This window comes from Scomber japonicus, chromosome 15 (assembly GCF_027409825.1).
Source record: "Scomber japonicus isolate fScoJap1 chromosome 15, fScoJap1.pri, whole genome shotgun sequence".
In the NCBI taxonomy this organism is placed as follows: Eukaryota; Metazoa; Chordata; class Actinopteri; order Scombriformes; family Scombridae; genus Scomber; species Scomber japonicus.
Genome location: NC_070592.1, coordinates 7,426,448 through 7,440,507, shown reverse-complemented (window position 1 = coordinate 7,440,507; position 14,060 = coordinate 7,426,448). Strand labels below are relative to the sequence as shown.

The 14,060-nt window shown below is 40.0% G+C and overlaps 1 protein-coding gene across 1 annotated transcript in view; it reads right to left on the bottom strand.

The window, feature by feature from the left end:
* atp1a3a (ATPase Na+/K+ transporting subunit alpha 3a) overlaps positions 1–9,309 on the bottom strand; it is a 29,728-nt gene extending 20,419 nt beyond the window's left edge. The window contains exon 1 of the mRNA XM_053334409.1: positions 9,305–9,309. The gene's annotated coding sequence lies outside the window, so the exon portion shown is untranslated. The remainder of the gene's footprint in view (positions 1–9,304) is intronic.
* Positions 9,310–14,060: the final 4,751 nt, after the last annotated feature.

Genomic DNA, 14,060 nt, shown 5'->3' with positions numbered 1-14,060 from the left:
GATTTGATGGCTGTGGTTTTTTTATTATAATGCTGTTTATCGTCACTTCTTTTCCTCACTGGATGAAAAGCTGGCGAGGTGATGACTTTGTGACGGCCAAACGACATGCTGCACTTTTTTTTTTAAATTATGGTCTGTGTGTAGTTTTTTAAAACTTTTTTCCAGATGAGTGCATGTATGTAATCAAATGTTATTGGTATGAACTTAATATTTTACATTAGAGTTTCAATAAGTAATGAGGATTCATTATATAGGTATTATATTTGGAATAGACAGTAGGTGTATTTATTTATCTACATATACTTTTTATATACATATTTATTTTCATGTATGCTATCTATCTGGAAAGGACAATATAATCTATCTATCTATCTATCTATCTATCTATCCATCCTTCCTTCCATCCATCCATCCATCCATCCATCCATCAGCTCACAGTATCCTCCACTCCCACCAATTTATTGTATATGAATTGTTTATTGTATACAGTATTTAGAGTTTTATTTTGTATAGTATTTTATTTTTTATCACTTAAGGATACTGTTGTATTAATTTTGAGGGGATCAATAAAGTTTCCCATCCATCCATCCATCCATCCATCCATCCATCTATCCATCCATCCATCCATCCATCTATCCATCCATCCATCCATCCATCGTATCTATCTATGGTATCTATGGTATCTATCTATCTATCTTATATTGAATGTGTAAGTTGATTCTTTTGTCTTAATTTATTAAAAGGCACAGCTTTCCTACCTTTGTCTTGGAAAGCAGCAAACTGATTTAGAGTTTTAAGATCATATGATTGTCTGAATGTTTTTTGAAAGTAGTAGAAAAGTGACGTATCAAGCATTTTTGGGATAGCCTTTACTAGAGAGCTTTTTACCACTGAATTGAATTCAAATAAAAGTATGTCACAAATACATTGACAGCTTTTAAAATGAGGAAACACCAGTGTTGGTATTGACCTACAAACATCCCTTTATGTAATGGTGTGTAGTATACAATCCTCATGTGTATTTGCCTGTTTGTATTTTAGTGTTTTTCACCACTTTTAGTCCGTCTGTGCAGTTGTGCATATTTATACTCTGCTCGACTGTAAAAATGAGCATTTTTCAAGACTTGTGTTTTTCTCTGTGTATTTTCCCTTGTGTGTACAGTACGGTTGTTTATGTGCGTTAGTGTATGTGTGTTGCCATCTGTCGGGGGGAAGGGGGGGGGGGGTGCAGTGTTCCCCGGCAGTCATGTCCAGCAGCCCATCAGATTACTGCTGTTTACTACACTGTGCAGATTAACCCAGTGAACGATAATAATCCTTCTCAATCACTCTCTCTCTCTTTTTTCACTCACATCTTTTCAGTCCCACTCTTTCATTCATCTTTACTCATTCACTTATTTACATTGTTAAAAAATAATCTTATATAGAGAAATATATTTAAGTTGTAGAAGCTTTGGCTTGAATGTACTGAATAGACCTCTACCTGGATGTTAGGTGTTCACTGTTTGCATGTCTTGGTCCTGTCACTGTGTCTGTCATGCACGTTGTTGTGTATGTGCAGATGTATTCAGCACTTTCAGCCCTGGCCAGATTTCCTTCGGGGCAATAAAGTTCATCTCATCTCATGACGATGGGTCACGAATCCCTCCACAATTTCCTTTCTCTGACAGTTACCTCACTTTGACATCCATTGAGAGTCCGAGTCGAGGAGCGCTGCAGTGATTTTTAGACCGTTTGCTATTCCGTTTCCTCCTCACCTCGTGCACACATCCAGTCGGGGATGATGACTACTGAGGTGACAGGGCCGTCTACTCGAGCACATAACTCTCCAGCGCTGCGGCTTCCTGAGATGTATGAAGTATCTATGAAGCAGCCTAATTCATCTGAATAGCCAGCAGCAAACACAGTTAACAGTGACACGCATTTAATACTCCTACAGTGATATTTGTCCTTTTTATAGCTGCAAAGTGGCATCATTTAACCCTCAAACTGTCCATCCTCCACATACTACGGCTCATGTTGGTCATCTTTCTGTTTCTATCATCACGTTCCGCTGCTCGAAGCCACATGTATGATTATTTCAACCTCTGAGAAAAAGAAAAGAAATCTCCTGGGCTCCATCAAAAACCTCATACTGGCCCCACATTCATACATAAATATTTGATGACTCGATGAAAGAAATATGAGCAGAGTGAAGGGTGAAATAAAGAAAATGGACCCCTAATTATCAGGGGCAACATATTCCCCCAACAACTTTCTTTTTACTGACACTGTCTGACTTTCAAGGGCATCTCTGAACCAAAGACCAGGCCTGCCCTCTCTATTAACTTCATGTCCTGTCATATTATATAATGGAAGAGGTTTACTCCACTTTTCTATGTAGCATATTCTATGCATTATATTGTACATCAATGTACAATATAATGCAATAAAACTGCAAGGATTAGTTGATTAACCCATACATACAAATTCATCAGTCATTAACCTTTGTGTCGTTCTCCCGGGTCAAATTGACCCCGTCTGTTTTGAGTGTTCCTTCCTTCCTTCCTTTTGTCCTTCCTTCCTTTCCTTTCCTCCCTTCCTTCTTTCCTCTGTCCTTCTTTCCTTCCTTCCTTCCTTCCTTCCTTCTTTCCTCCCTCCCTCCTTCTCTCTTTCTTTCCTTTCCTCTCTTTCCTCCCTTCTTTCCGTGTTTTTACAGCTCACACATGTAAAACTGGGGAAGTATTTTCTAGTTTATTTAGTCTATATGACAAAAAATGTAATATATTTGGGTTGTGGACTATTTGTTGGGACAAAACAAGATATTTTAGGTTACATCTTTAGCTTTGGGATACTTTTAATGAACTTGACATTTTTCAACATTAATTAATAAATCAAGAAAAGAATTGTTAGTTGCAGCCCTACACTGCAATCATCAACGTCACTCATGATTAAACTGACATTTCCTTCTCTGAAGTTACGTACTGCCGTCTTACTGTCCGGTTACAGGCTGTAAAACCTGAGGAGGTTCCAGCAGCATCCAGATGTTCTGCGCTGAGCTACAGGACAGATTTGTACATGCTGAACATTTGTAGTCGGCTCTATCTGCTTGCATGCAGCATTCAGCCTGGCCAGCGGCGCACAGCACAGCACAGGTCTGAGGAAGACTGGGATAAGCCATTTTTTAATCTGCTGAAATCACTGGTCAAATCTCAGACATGCCAGAAAAAGGACATTTTGATCAGTACAGCCTCGTTTGAGAATGAACGAATGAAAGGGTTTCAAAAGTATCCAGAAAAATACATAAACCTAACCTTAATTGAAACACCTACATACTGTTTAGGGTCAGATTTTACCCATTTCTTACATTTGAGAGCTGTAAATACACCCTATACACATTTCTTTTAGCTGGACTTTTCCTAATTATGACCCACAGTATACAAAAATGGAAATAAACTGCATATTTTTTCATGTTTGTGCAGCTAATACACACGTTTTTACACATGCAAATGTATGAAATTAAAAGTTTAACCTGTATTTATTTAGAAAAAACAAAACTCAGCATTCAAACATGTTGTCGTACTCATCATATTTTATGAAATGTTTTGTTGGACTGTAAAATAGTGACTGTGAATGTCTTTTTTTATGTCTTTTTTTTTAAGATTTATCAAACAATTAATTAATGACTGATGAAGGGATTTATAAATCTGAATTGATGTAGAGACTAATTATCAGAATATGAACAGTATGTGAGGGTTTAAATGTATCTAAGTGAGCAATACAGTGATTATATCAGTACCTTTAAATGAGCTGTAATAAGAAAATAGGACATTAATTGTATAGATTAGTATCTTCAGATTATTACATTTACTTTTATAATTAATTTTAGTCTGTTGTCAGTCAGATTGACGTATTACTGCCTGTTTGCAGTGCTGGTATTTGCTCATTTTATAAGGTCAGGGTTGACTGCTAATGTAAACTACCGGAGGCTCCAGACTGTAAAAACCACTGACTCATTATTGCTATTTACAAATGTTCCTTATGTGGTATTTCGCTTATTTTACGGGCTAAATCTGACAACATTGTGGTGACCTAAAGTGTCACATTTGTAGCTCAGATTTTTCTGAATGAAAAGATCTCGCTGGTGTACGTCGCCTCCGGCAGAGTGTATAGTAGCTCTGGTGTTGCCATGGTCGATCATCGTATCTATACGCACAAAGAAATGGATTATCGCACAGATCAGCGGACTGACCGACCTAGAAAATACTGATGGACTAGTAGACACACCCACACACACACACACACACACACACACACACACGCAGAGTAAAAGGGGTCTTCCATCATCTATCCCTCCCTTCACCCTCCCACTTTGTTTACATTCTCCTCCCTCCAGGCTGCCCATCTGTTTCTCTGCTCTCTATCTTATCTGAACTACTCATCTGCACCAAGGTTTAATCAAGAGGAGACGGTCTGCTGCTGCTGCTGCTGCTTCAGACGGTGTGATGATGATGATGATGATGATGATGATGGTGATGATGGCACTGTGTTTTAATTTTATAAGATGTATATACAGCAATGAGAAACGGATAAATAAACCCATAGTGGGATAAGAGATCAGTTTGCTTTGCTATTCTTTCCTATAAAGCTCACCACAGGTTTTGCTCTACCATTTAGCGCCGTGTCACCTCGTGTTGTGCAGCTTCTCTGAGAGTGAGAGACGGAAAATGGCAGTGAAAGAATCAGATTGACAGTCTTTACTTCCAATGGGTTGATACATGATGGAGGAGGAGGAGGAGGAGGAGGAGGAGGGGTGGGGAGTGGGGGGGGGTGAGGTCTCCTAGCAACATCCAATCCACTGTTCCCATTTAAATAATTGAAGTCTGTAGTGAGGTGGAGGGGCGATGGGAGGGTACTGGAATTTCTTTTATCAATGTAGTTGAATCTGAAGGTATGTTATGTAATACTGCTGTGATGTTGATTTAGTTATTATAGTTTTTCATTTTTATTTAGTTTTTCAGTTTGCCTTTATTTTATTTCAGTTTAGTTTTAGTTAGTTCAACAAGTTGGTTTTTCAGATATGAATGGGAAAGCTTCGATTTGTAGAAGCTGGTCATCGTAGTTTATATTTAGTTTTAATTTCTTATATTTATTTCAATTCAACTATATTATTTTTTCACTGCTAGTTTTAGTTTTAGTCAACTATAATAACCCTGATGGAGAGAAACTCCTCAGCATGCTGTTTTATTCTTCTCTGTGTGACTCCCATTTTTGTTGTGTTGGAAAACCACTCGCCATCTTTGACACCTGCAGACAGGAAGTGATGTCAAATTGATATAATTTTGATATCATAATGCTTTTATTATTTCCTATATTGTTTCCTTTAGGTCATACTATTCACCTTATATATGTTTCCTTTAGGCCATATTATTCACCTTATATATTTATGTCATACTCAAGCAGGATCTCTCATGTCAGCAATGATTTTGGTTTCGTTGGTTGTATCTAGCAACCACAGCACATGTGCATTATTAGACCTTGAATATCAGATGCTAAATTTAAGACATTTTAAGGAACGGTGGGGGGGGGGGGGGGGGGGGGGGCGTAATATCTGAGCAGGGGTGACGGACCGTGGAACCGTAAGATAAGCGTGCCACCAATCAAGCTCACTGCAATCACAAAGTAATAAGACTGCCATGCCATGTATGCGTGTGTGCGTTTTATTTTGTGATGCATTGAGGGACATATATGTATAAAAGCTGGCTCACATTTCTCCAAAGCTGCATATATATTAATTCTGGAGGATTAAGGCCACAGTGTACTCGATGCCCCCCCAGTCATTCAGTTTTTAGATGCTTAGCTCTCTTATTGATGGTTTAAATTCAAATCGACAGTATGCAGAGGTTCACTGTTTAATCACTGCTAATAATCATTTTATGTCATGTAATATTATTTCTTGCCCCCAATCAGCCCCATATTTTATTCTCTATTTTAGTCAAGTATTTTGTTTCATTTTTTATTATAATGGTTTTATTTTATCAGCATATTGAGTTGATTAAGTGTATGAAATGATTTGCCATAATTAAACTCACTTAAGACCACCAAACTGCTTTTTCATCATAGTAAACTAGATAACGTCACATCCCTACTGGTGGATTCCTGATGGATCAATTATATATTTGGAGCATTTATTAATTTGATATTGAAGATGTCTAATTAGAGTATTGTAGAGCTTATTATTTAGACTTGTTTAGGTGAGATGCAGTAAATATAATTAATATCAGGACTGAAATGAAGCCACTACAATGAAGAGATCTCTGAATGTCTGTTAAGAGCGTCATCATGTATGGATTAGACACCATGAATGAGAGTAGGCTTAGGCATAATATAACACACGCACACACACACACACACACACACACACACACACACACACACACTCTACATCCATCCTCAACAACTGGCTCTCATCCTGAGGCTTCAACGCCAAGTGCATTATGGGATGGGAGCTGGTGTATTCATCCTTGGATCTCTTCTTTTTTCTCGTTCTGTATCTCAGCATTCGTCTCCTTGAAGCTCCTCCATCGCTCCTCCATCACTCCTCCATCGCTCCCCTTCTCCTTTGTGTCAATCGCAGAATCTCTTTCTGCATTCCTGCACTCCTCCGCCTCTCCTTCCCACCACTCTCCTCCTTCTCTCCTTCTCAAGGTGACTCACCACAAAAGCCATCTCTGTTTCTCCCTCTCATGCTCACCTCCCCAACTCAACTCTGTGGCTAACCTTTGTTTCATCTCTTCCATCCTTTCACTGACTGACCCAATCGTTCTCTCTCACGCAGCAACAGCCCCCCCGATCGATTGATTGACCCGGATCAAATGGCCTCTGCTCCCGTCTGGTCTACCCCCCCCCCCAAATCACCCAATCTCCCAATCACCCATGTCACCCAATCTCCCAATCACCCATGTCACCTGAATCTCCTCCCACTCCGATGGCAAATCACAGCCTGAACATGGGAGTTTCCACCCTCCTCCTCCTCCTCCTCCACCACTCTTTGACGCAGTCAGAGTGGTGCGACCGTGTTACCCCCTCAGGCGATCGAGTGGACAGCATCACAAACCGTGACATAGCGGCACCATTTCCCCATTTCCATGACCCGGCCTGAATGCGCTCTGATCCTGATCCCAACACCCCCTAAACCCGGATGTGGAGTAGAGGAGAAACCATTGCCCCATCACACTTCATTACCATTCATGGACCATGACAGCAAAGAAATATAGCCTGAGTTATACTACACTACATGTCAGGATGATACTATGACCTCCATATATCACTGCTGAACTTTAACTACCATGAAAATACACCAAAGGATACCCAATAAAGCTTTATGATAACAGTACAGGAATGCAACCTGACTTTCTAAAACTGGGGATAACATGTTATTTAGTGACTGGGACTGGGACAGGGACAGGGTGTCCTTCATGACCTGACACATCAGTGAGGTTTGGTGAGCCTCTTGGGGTAAAACTAGCTGCTTGGTGGTCTGTGTTTATCCACATGGAGACAGCACCTTCCTCTGAGACCTAACCACATTTTTTGGGAAGGTGGGGTGGGGTATGGGTGGGGGGGTTACTGCTGCTGAGGAACCATTTTGACGCACTTGTCTGTGCCCATTTGGTACCCAGAGCCAAAACCGCCTCTCCATCCATCCTCCTTCACCAAGCCCAGCACCAGCACCAGCATCAATGACAGCAAACACCACGCATGCACCATCGCATTATGTAATGGTTTTTTAAAAAGGAAAATTCACCAAAACGGTCGATGGAAGAGAAAAAAAAAACACTGCCTTCTTTTGAGGTTTGATTCCCAGCCCCCACACCCTTCTTGGATATGCATGCCCCCCTTCTCACTCTCATAATCCACATAAAATTATGAATTCAAGACTTTCAGCATACAGACAGGCTCTCTCTCTCTCTTTGTTTGTTTAAATAATAACTGAGAAGACAACACATCTGCTGCCATGTATTTGATAATGAAGACTTACTGCAGTCAGACCTGGAGGAATTGCATATTATTCCGCAGTCCGGGCTGCGGTTTTCATTTTCACCACCAGCAGCAACACCAGCAGCACATATTCACACATTTTCTGTGCATGCCACTCACAGTCGATTTAATATGTGACAGGGCTTGTACCGTGGCATTAAACGGTCTGACTAATCATGTATTTGTGAGTTGTGAATTTCCTCAATCGTCTACATCGGGTGGAGAGCCAGCTGCCAGATGTTCGTCTGTGTAATCTCTTTTTTTCCCTCTTTTTTTTTGGAGCCCCTGGGCGAAGCAGCAGAATCTGTATCTAAATCTAAGAAAAAACCCTATTAAAGGCTTATTTTGTAGTTAAATAAATGACACAAGTCAGCACGCTGGGGCTATTTTTTCTGATATGGTTCAACAACTTGTTACATTGCTTTTGTGTTACACACTGACAAAAATCACCCTCTCTGCAAGCTTAAAAATGAAGATAAACGACATGCATCCTATTAATAATCATAAAAAACCAAATGGCATATGTGAAAAGTTAATATTGCATGTTGAGGTTAATATTAAAGGTTGTGAAAGTACCTCCACCCTATGAAAGTACCTCCACCCCTATGAAAGTACACTGCACTGTTGCACATGAAAATGTCCAGATGCAGAACAGCTGTTAGATTTCAGTGTTTGTGTGGTAATGTTCATTCAATGTCAGAGTCACAGCAACACTGACTAGTTTGCTATTTAACCATGAGATGTTAAATAAAAAAGGAGACATAAAGGGCAAATAATAATTTAGGATGATTATTGTAACGCGTTACCACCCTGCAGTCTGCATGCAGGAGGATTGACTCACAAATCGGGCGCATATTTTTTTTAAAGAAAGAAAAAAAAAGGGGGCATAGCATCCCCTCCTTTTATGAAATGTTAATCTGAATCATTATTATAACACACAACACATTGATTTAGTGTGATAAATGGTGGTTCAGATAACATTAAGCGACTTAAAGATGACTATTAAGAGCTATTTATTATTATTATTTGGCTTTAAATTAAAATAATGCATTGCAGCTCTGTGAATAATGTGAATAATGTTAATCACACGTATAGCTTAGAAAAGTCGACCATATTCCACCTTTTCCACCTATTCAACGCATTTTAACAACATAAATGTATCTCAGTGCATTTTAACCCTTTTCCTTTTAACCATTAAATGTAACAAAAACACAGACAATGTAACTAACAGTAACAACACAGTAAACATAGCTGTGTTAAAAAGGTAAATAAATGTTGCTCTTACCCCCATTTCGGCGCAGTCAGTCGGGTCTCCTCCTCAGAAGATGAATCTCTTTTTTGGGGGGCTTGATATAACCAGAATAGCTGGTATTAAGGCGGAGTAGAGGAGAGGAGGAAGAGGAGGAGAGAGTAGGAGGAACCAGCTTCTCGTCTGGTGATGAGAAGAAAAATGTCTCCGTTAAATGTTAATGGAGAGGGGAGAAAAATATCAATTAACTTAGCGAGCAAAATGTCTTATAATATATGTATTATATATATATTATTTTTTTATGGTAACTTGACAAAGGCAACGTTTCATTACACACCTCGGCAAAGCTGAAGATATAAGTGAAAATTGTTTATATATATATTTTTTAACGGCATAAAACGTTTAAAATAGTGCGCAGCCGTTGGTGACGCTTCTCCAACCGTCTCCCTGTGAGGCTCAAATGATGCCGGCGGAAAGTAGATCCGTGGCTGTTGGCTCCTTCTTCGGATGATGTATCCCTCCGCGGCGGCCGCAGCACTCAGGTGTTCCTTTGTTGTAACTCCGCGGATGAAACGAGAACCATATATAAATCCTTTATTGACTGGTGCTGCGCAGTGTTTTGGGAGTAACTAGTTAAATAAAACAACATTACGTAATGTAATTACAAAATAAATGTAACTGTAAGCCGTGTAATTAAACTGTTTACTTATGAAAAGGTTGATTAGAAAGAGGGTTACATTTGAAGTCAGACAGTGGCGATTTTAGACCGTTTTAGGGGTGCACTAAATTTGATCTTAGCACCCCTAGAAATAAATAAATGATTTATTTCCTAAAAATTATTTTATACAACTTTAATTATTTTGCGAACCTGTCTGTCAGAGATGGGAGAAACACTTATGCTACAGGTTCAAGATGGTTTTATTTTAACAGCTTTACTTTGGATAGTTATGTCATTAATTTTTAGCCTAATCTCTCTCCCAGGGTTCATTAACTATCTAAATGTCCTCTCTGTAGAAATCTGTGATAGTTTATTCTGAATTATAGTAGACTCTACTATGTATTAATATTTCTTATTGTAAATTACGTTATCCACTGAAATTAGTAATTTAGCAGGGGGGTTTGAACACTCATTAGGAGCTGAGCCCCCTAATCGCCCCTGCTTTAAAATCTTGCTCAGTAGGGGTTTTCCCTGGTGCTGCGTTCATATAATATAAAAAAGATTGAGTAAGCACTCAGTCAGCTTTCATAGGCTAAATACAGTTTCAAGATAGTTATATCAAATCACATTTTCATATCATGGGCATGTCGATAAGAGAGAAAAAAGTAAGGAAATGCTGATGGATGTCAAATGCTTTTGATAAATTGAATCACTAACCTAAAGAGTAAACAATGCAATATGAACACTATTTAATTCATAGTCCAAAATGCCTTTTAGGGCATCCATTAAAAGCATGGTTGGTTTAACCAGTTAATGGATCTGGAGACAAAAATTGCTGTTGGGCTTTTACTGACACCCCTCCTACTTTCCTCTGTATAATGTGTACAGTATATAACCAGATGCATCCAAGTTCCCATTAAGTCCAGTGAATTGTATGCTAGAGTGAAAATAATACTTCATTTGTGTTACTTTGTAGGAATGATAAAGTTCTTAAACCTAGATGTACAGGGCTACAAAACACAGCCACAGCATTATGTCATAATACAAGACCTGCCTTACTTGATATTGTGCTTAATTTGTGTAAATTCCCTGAGGAGCCCTTCTTAGTTGGAAGCTGTTATGCAGCCACTTGTTAGATTTTTGTTCAAGTGACTGCAGCTTTTCTCTTCTTATAGAAAAAAATAAAGCCTCATGGACAAAGTGCACATCTGCATCACCGATAGCATCAGGGGAAAGGCCTGTCACATACAGACTATTCTCCAAACGCAGGATCTAGTCGGCATTAGTATGGCAGCATTTGTCAAACAGACGTGAGCAGCATAAAACATGTATTTTTTTTTAAGATCATGCCTACAGAGAGAGGAGAGAAGAGCTGAAGAGGAGGTTAGACAATATGGAAATACAGAGAAAACATGGAAAACAAAAGGACACAAAAGAGTGAGACATAAAAGACAAGGTAAATTACTGACAAGTAATCAGACTTAAGCTCCTTTTCTCTCTCTGGCACCACACTGGAATAAAAATGGCACACACAGAGCTAATATGAGGATGAATATCTTGGCCAAGATAAACAGCACGAGCAACATGAACTGAGAACAGAGACCACAGGCAAAATGACGTGGTGTTCATGGTCGGTCAGAGCAAAGCTGCAGCTTCACATGTTTTATTTCTGTATGCAACACCTGCTGTGGAAGATTAGACAATTATACCGCTGTTTTTAGAGCCTTCAAATGGAGCAAGAGGAATATTGTGCAGCTGCCATATACACACACACACACACACACACACACACACACACACACACACACATCCATCCATCCTGACCGAGGTGATGTATCCACGTTCACTGCACAAATGAATAAAAAGGGGAAAGCAGAATATATTGCATAATGCACAAGAAATGCAACAATGATTGTAGGAGGGTGTGTGTATATGTCTGGTTGTCGCTAGGCGTGTGTGTGTGTGATGCTATGCAAATATTAGACTGTGAATGCCTGAGAGACTTTGTGCTGGCTGGCTTGCCTGTGTGTGTGTGTGTGTGTGTGTGTGTGTGTGTGTGTGTGTGTGTGTGTGTGTGTGTGTGTGTGTGTGTGTGTGTGTGTGTGTGTGTGAGTCTCTGTGCAGCCACTGTGTCCAGATGGGATCAATACTCCCTTCTATCATAATTGAAGTATGGCCTGGTTTCTACACTGCTTTGTCATCCCTCCAGCATGTGCCATCAATCAAATCTTTTATTTTTTCTCTCTCTCTGTCTCTCTCTCTTCTGCCAAATTCAGGAACAGAGTCAGAAAAAATTGTGTCAGTACTCACACACCGAGCTTCAAAAAGCAGCGGTGGACAGATGTGAGAAGTGTGAAGTGTAATGTTGTGGTCACATGGATCACATCTTGTTAACCCTTGTGTCGTCCTCCCAGGTCAAATTGACCCCGTCCGTTTTGACTCTTCCTTCCTTCCTTCCTTCCTTCTCTCTTTCTTTCCTCCCTCCCTCCTTTCCTTCCTCAATCCTTCCTCCATCCTTCCTTCCTCCTTTCCTTCCTTCCTTCCTTCTCTCTTTCTTTCCTCCCTCCTTTCCTTCCTTCCTTCTTCCCTCCCTCCTTCTTTCCTTCCTCCCTCCCTTCCTTCCTCCCTCCCTTCCTTCCCTCCTTCCTTCCTACTTTCCTTCCTCCCTCCCTCCTTTCCTTCCTTCCTTCCTCCCTCCCTCCTTTCCTTCCTTCCTCCCTCCCTCCTTTCCTTCCTTCCTCCTTTCCTTCCTTCCTCCCTCCTTTCCTTCCTTCCTTCCTTCCTTCCTTCCTTCCTCCCTCCCTCCCTTCCTTCCTCCCTCCCTCCTTTCCTTCCTTCCTCCCTCCCTCCCTTCCTTCCTTCCTCCTTTCCTTCCTTCCTCCCTCCTTTCACCCTCCTTTCCTTCCTTCCTTCCTTCCTCCCTCCCTCCCTCCCTCCCTCCCTCCCTCCCTCCCTCCCTCCCTTCTTTCCTCCCTCCCTCCCTCCTTTCCTTCCTCCATCCTTCCTTCCTCCTTTACTTCCTTCTCTCTTTCTTTCCTCCCTCCTTTCCTTCCTTCCTTCTTCCCTACTTTCCTTCCTCCCTCCCTCTTCCCTCCTTTCCATCCTTCTTCCTTCCCTTCTTCCTCCCTCCCTTCCTTCCTTGACTCAAGGACAACAGGAGGGTTAAATGGTGTGAACTACAGCAAACCATAATGCTATAATAACAGACGTATTCACTATCTTTATGCTACCAGCTGATACTGTTTGTACATTATTTGTATAAGTTTGGTGAATAGATTATTGAGTATGTGCCAAATGCAAATGAGCCAGAGTCAGATTAATATTCTTTCTTTACTTTTTATTTCATGTTTCCCTACAGCAGCCTTGGTGGGATAAAAGCTATATGCGATGCCTTCATATCCTGCTGGGAATTTTTCCACTTACAAAATTAGATGTTGCAAGCAAAGAGAAAATTAAGCTGCGAGGGAATTGCTTTATTTACTTTTGATGATTAACATGCAAAGTATGAGAAGCTTGTTTTATGCTTCTTTGACAAAATTAAAAAAAAAAAAAAGAGGAAGTGTATTAGGCACTTCATTTATGTTTTATCAAGTAAGTTAATAGCAGTATATTGGGAGAGTTTATTGTCAGTGCAAGTCCAAGTACTCCCACCATTTAAAAATTGAAATGCTCCTAATTAGGGAAGTTGGGGGTCATCGTATGTCTTAACTTTCTGGCTGGTAAATTTGTCTCTGTAATTACAATAGTGTTCTGACATCATCTGAAAACAGCTATGTAAAATATTAAAGGGAGCAACCTTGGAAAAAAAACTATTAGTGTACATCACGACTCATGATCTCAGAGCTAGCTTTTTCAATTACAAAGTCGTGAATCATTTCAATGAGGACACTTAAATGGTGACTCTCTCTTTCATTTAAGAACACTCCTTACTGTCTGAAGGCATCGTAAGAGTCTGGAGGATGATAGCATCGTCTGACTTTATGAAAAATAAGATACAACGCTCTCGGCTCAGAATAATAAAGACAAGAAGTGGGTGCTGAATCCTTAATGAAAAACAAAAGACTAGGATGGCAAGTCTAAATCGTCTTTTCATAATTGACACACGGACGTTTTGGGCAAGACAAGGATGATGGA